At 41.1% G+C, this 5,152-nt stretch overlaps 1 protein-coding gene across 1 annotated transcript in view; it reads left to right on the top strand.

The window, feature by feature from the left end:
* The first annotated feature begins 1,406 nt into the window (after positions 1–1,406).
* The window catches only part of calcrl2 (calcitonin receptor-like 2), a 24,945-nt gene continuing 21,199 nt past the window's right edge, over positions 1,407–5,152 (top strand). Inside the window, exon 1 of the mRNA XM_051659250.1 lies at positions 1,407–1,533. The gene's annotated coding sequence lies outside the window, so the exon portion shown is untranslated. The remainder of the gene's footprint in view (positions 1,534–5,152) is intronic.

The raw sequence follows: 5,152 nt of genomic DNA, 5'->3' as shown, positions 1-5,152 counted from the left end.
AAGTGGATAGAGTAGGGGGGCCTTGGTAGCTCAGTGGTAAAAGATGCTGGCTACCACCCCTGGAGTTCAAATCCAGGGTGTGCTGAGTGACTCCAGCCAGGTCTCCTAAGCAACCAAACTGGCCCAGTTGCTAGGGAGGGTAGAGTCACATGGGGTAACCTCCTCGTGGTCGCTATAATGTGGTTTGTTCTCAGTGGGGTGTGGATGCCGCAGTGGATGGCATGAAGCCTCCACACGCGCTATGTCTCCGTGGCAACGTGCTCAACAAGCCATGTGATAAGATGCACGGGTTGATGGTCTCAGATGCGGATTTGTCCTCCGAGAGTTTTAGGAGTTTTGAGGGCATTTTAAAGAGGCACTCAGTCATTTTTTACCAACTAAAAAAAGTTTGTATAAAAAAACATATGTATAAAATCATGACCGCTCACATGAGATGAGGACACTAGCCATATCAGTAACCTTATAAAAGCTGTGTTATTCTACATGGGACAGGGGTGCTCTCATGGGGGGGGGGGGGGGCATTTTAGAATCACATGACCATCTGAAAAGTACCCGCTTAATCTGTTATTGGACACTTTCACTCTTGGATTAAATTATGGCTGATTGTGAATAGTGAATTTCTACAATGGCATCTGTAATTGAAAACTTGATTTGGAATGATGCAGCATCCACACCACTAGGTGTCACTGTAAGTCCAAGATGACACGAGCAAAAAGTTACAGAGTGCACTTTTAACATCCAAAGTTGTCCGGCATCTTATATCAGCTCGATCTGGTTTTGATGAACAGGTTAGAAGTTATGTGAATATAGAGCGTGATTAAAACAGGGTTTCTGGGTTTTTTTATTTTTTTTATTTTTTTTTTTACTGTTTTTGAAAGCTTTGATGCTGACATTATCCAGCACAACTGCCCCTGACGTTATCGGTTTGTGGTTCGATGCCAGCAAGCTTCTAAGAAGTGCCTGAAGTGCAGCAATGGGTGGGACCGGCCCACCCACTCCCACCCGTGGCTACGCCACTGTTCACGAATTTATGTGTAAAACTTTTATAACTGCACTTTTAAGGTTTGTGACTATACAGAAATGGACTTACTTACCCTGAGAAATATAAAAGTGCGACAACCAGCCCTGGTTTCCTATTTCTTATCTTGACTTTGATACATAATGTATTTTTTGATGAAGATATTAGTACTGTATTAGTAGTATGTTTCATGCATTATCTTGTCTTTATAGCCCCAGATTTCATTTAGACTTGATCTGTTATTTTCAGTAATTTCTCCTCTGACCAGCAGACAGCAGTGTTGCACTGAGCATCCCGAATAGAGACACAAGGACACTTTTTATAGAAATGAAGTTTAACTGTAATAACTAATAATTTAAAGAACAGTTCATAAAGTAAATAATATGAATTATTATAATAAATGGTCATAATTAATTTCAGTGAGGAGGTTGTGATGGAGGTGGAGCGCCTGTGAGCGCCTCAAAGATCCGCAGATCATCAGACACTCGTGAAGAGACATAACACAGACGAGAACGGTAAGAAAACTTCAATATTTGTATGTTCTTTTCTCTTTATATTCTCAGTAGTCTCTTGTTCGTGTGTGTGTGTGTGTGTGTGTGTGTGTGTGTGTGTGTGTGTGTGTGTGTGTATATATATATATATATATATATATATATATATATATATATATATATATAGTGTGTGTGTGTGTGTGTTTTCTAATGAGCCTTTTACGCATGTCCACTTTCAAGGGCACTAAAGAGGTGTCACGGGTGTCTAAGGGCATCTTGCCCACCCTGCAGAGCTGGTACATGTTGCCCTGCCAGGCAGCTGTATTGGGGTATTAATAGGGTCTGTGTTCTGCCCGCATGTTGTGGACTGTCTGTTCTCTCACGACCAATTAAAAAACCTCTCAGCTGAAACTATAGTGAATTTGTGAGTTTAGTTGTATGATGCCTAAGAAGGCAACTGCCTATGTAGACAGTAGACAGCGAGGAAGCTCACTAGTTTTGGAACAGAGCTTCTGAGTATTCCAGCTGGTTTCGCTCAGTGCAGAACTCCATATAGGGAGATATCACTATGTCTGAACTCTAGTTTTCTAATTCTACTCAGGTCCGAATGTGGGGAACAAAATCCCAAAATTGCCAGGAGTGATTTCCAGTCCAGACATTAGACATGATAGAGTGGGAAACTGTGGATTGTAGTAGTTTCAAAAGGTATTGAGCTTCAGATTGAAGCCATACTTTAGCAGGATAGCTGAACTACTGTAGTAGTGTTTGCTAAGGCAAGCATCACTATTACCATTGCTCGATGAACTAAACCTAACTATTAAACATTCAGAGTGTACGTCGTCCTGCAGCATTTGTTCTGCAGCCATGAATGATATCTCAAACCATACAGGTTCTTGAGGAGACATGTGCTGTTAAGAGGTTAGATTTATTATTTACACCTGACCGTCCGTCTAGTGTCTTGTGACAAAAATATCATAAATATTTGTGGATTTTTTATTTTTTATTTGGGACAATAAACAACCACCCAGAACACCCTAACAACCACATAGCAATCACTGAGAACACCTTAGCAACACATAGCAACTACAAAGCACACCCTAGAAACCCCCCAAAAACACCTTAGCAACCATTTAGCAACTACACAGAACTCCCTAGTAACCACATAGCAACCACCCAGAACACCCTAACAACCATCCAGAACACAATAGCAACCACCCAGAACACTCTAGCAACCACATAGCATACACTGAGTACACCTTAGCAACACATAGCAACTACCCAGAACACCCTAGTAACCACATAGCAAACACTGAGATCACCTTAGCAATACATAATAACTACCCAGAACACCATAACAATCATCCAGAACACCCTAGAAACCACACAGCAACCACCTAAAACACCCTAGAAACCGCCCAGAACACCTTAGCAACCACTTAGCAACTACCCAGAACACCCTAATAACCACATAGCAAACACTGAGAACACCTTAGCAACACATAGCAACTACACAGAACACCCTAACAATCATCTAGAACACCCTAGAAACCACACAGCAACCACATAAAACACCCTAGAAACCACCCAGAACACCTTAGCAACCACTTAGCAACTGCCCAGAACACCCTAGTAACCACATAGCAAACACTGAGAACACCTTAGCAACACATAGCAACTACACAGAACACCCTAACAATCATCTAGAACACCCTAGAAACCACACAGCAACCACCTAAAACACCCTAGAAACCACCCAGAACACCTTAGCAACCACTTAGCAACTACCCAGAACACCCTAGTAACCACATAGCAACCACTCAGAACACCCTAGCAACCTCACAGTGACCACCCATAACACCCTAGCAGCCACCCAGAACACTCTAGTAACCACATAGCAACCACACATAACACCCTAGCAGCCACCCAGAACACCCTAGTAACCACATAGCAACCACCCATAACACCCTAGCAACCACTTAGCAACCACTGAGAACACCTTAGCAACCATATAGAAAGTACCCAGTACACCCTAGAAACCACATGGCAACCACACCAAACACCCCGGCAACCACATAACAACTTCCAGAACACCCTAGCAGCCATCCAGAACACAATAGCAACCACACAGCAACCACCCTTCAGTTTGTGGAAGTGTAAAATAGTTTCTTCAGTGATTAAATAAAGATAGTGTGTGTGTGTTGTGTGTGTGTTGTGTGTGTGTTGTGACGTTCTTTGTTAGTGTAAGACTGGCTTTCTTATTTTCCCATTGCCGAGTTTAAAAATAAAAGCATATGTTTGGAAGAGGGTCAGACATCCCCAGCTCAACACTCACACACACGCAACACATACACACACAGCACACATAACACACACACACAGCACACACACACACACACTCATCAACACACACACACACACCACACACACAACACACACACATATTGAGATACAGTACACACAAAAGCAGTAGTTTATATAATGTACATTTGATTAGCTGTTTGTAACTGCTGTGTTTGTCCTCACACACAAATGGACCAGCCAAGAAAATGGTCATATATAACCCCAAATCAATACGTAAAAATATGAAATTATATTTTGCATGAACAACATGAAGCCTACATTTAGGAGCATTCAGATGTTTTGCACTGTACCATTAGTTGAAGGACACTTAATCACAGTTTCCGCCCCACTTCTCATTACTGTCACACATCTGGATGATTTAATCATTGTTTTACTGTACAATGATTAAATCTGCAAAACTCACACGCAGGATCAAGTCTTACTATGATGTATAAATTGAAATGATACGTATTATATCACATTGCGGTAATGAGAATAAGGGAGGACATTTGTGTAACTGTTATGAAAGTACTGTCATAATATTTTTTACAAATCTTAAAGAATGCATTATATTCTAGAAGCAAAGTATCATTTGTTATTTGTTTCTTTTGATTTTGGAGTAAAGTGGGGCATTTTCTTGACAGGTTTCGTGAGAATCACCCAAATGTTGATCCGTTCACAGATTGCCAAGAATTTCTCATGAATGTGTTTCATCTCATTTGGCAGAAGTTTATTAATAGCTGTATGACGTGTTCAGTATTATGTTCCCGTTTTCTGGAAAATTCCTTTTGGATTTCCGTCTGCAAGCATTTAAAACTGAGCAAACACACACACACATTTTTTTGTGCGGTATTTCTGGTTTTGCGGTGCGTCTCTTTTGTCACGTGCAACAATGGCTTATTTTTATCCTCGTGTTACTGGGCAACCAGGACGGAAACTCACAGCTCAGGAAGTCATGCCCCTCTTCCACTTCTACTTCCTGTTGCCCTGAGAGCAAAAATAAATAACTCTACGACGAACCGGAAACAGTGAACAAGATCTGAGAGAGAAAGACACAGTCAAAGAGAGGACCATTTGAAAGGAAATGAAAATGATGTCATTATTAAAGGAAACATGAGATTATTGGATAAAAGTAATTAGCTATGAGAGATTTCACCTACAGTAACTCTCTGTAAGTGCTTCAATTACTGATATTGCCTCTCGTGGAGTCGTGGCTTATTTGCTGGAATTAAAGTTGCTGGAATGTTTGTAGTATGGATGTTTCTCATGTCTGCAGAGTCTCTCGTGATCTTGACCTTTGACC

This window comes from Myxocyprinus asiaticus, chromosome 28, assembly GCF_019703515.2.
Source record: "Myxocyprinus asiaticus isolate MX2 ecotype Aquarium Trade chromosome 28, UBuf_Myxa_2, whole genome shotgun sequence".
In the NCBI taxonomy this organism is placed as follows: domain Eukaryota; kingdom Metazoa; phylum Chordata; class Actinopteri; order Cypriniformes; family Catostomidae; genus Myxocyprinus; species Myxocyprinus asiaticus.
Note: the sequence above shows the minus strand (reverse complement) of the source record. Positions and strands in the feature narration are given on the sequence as shown.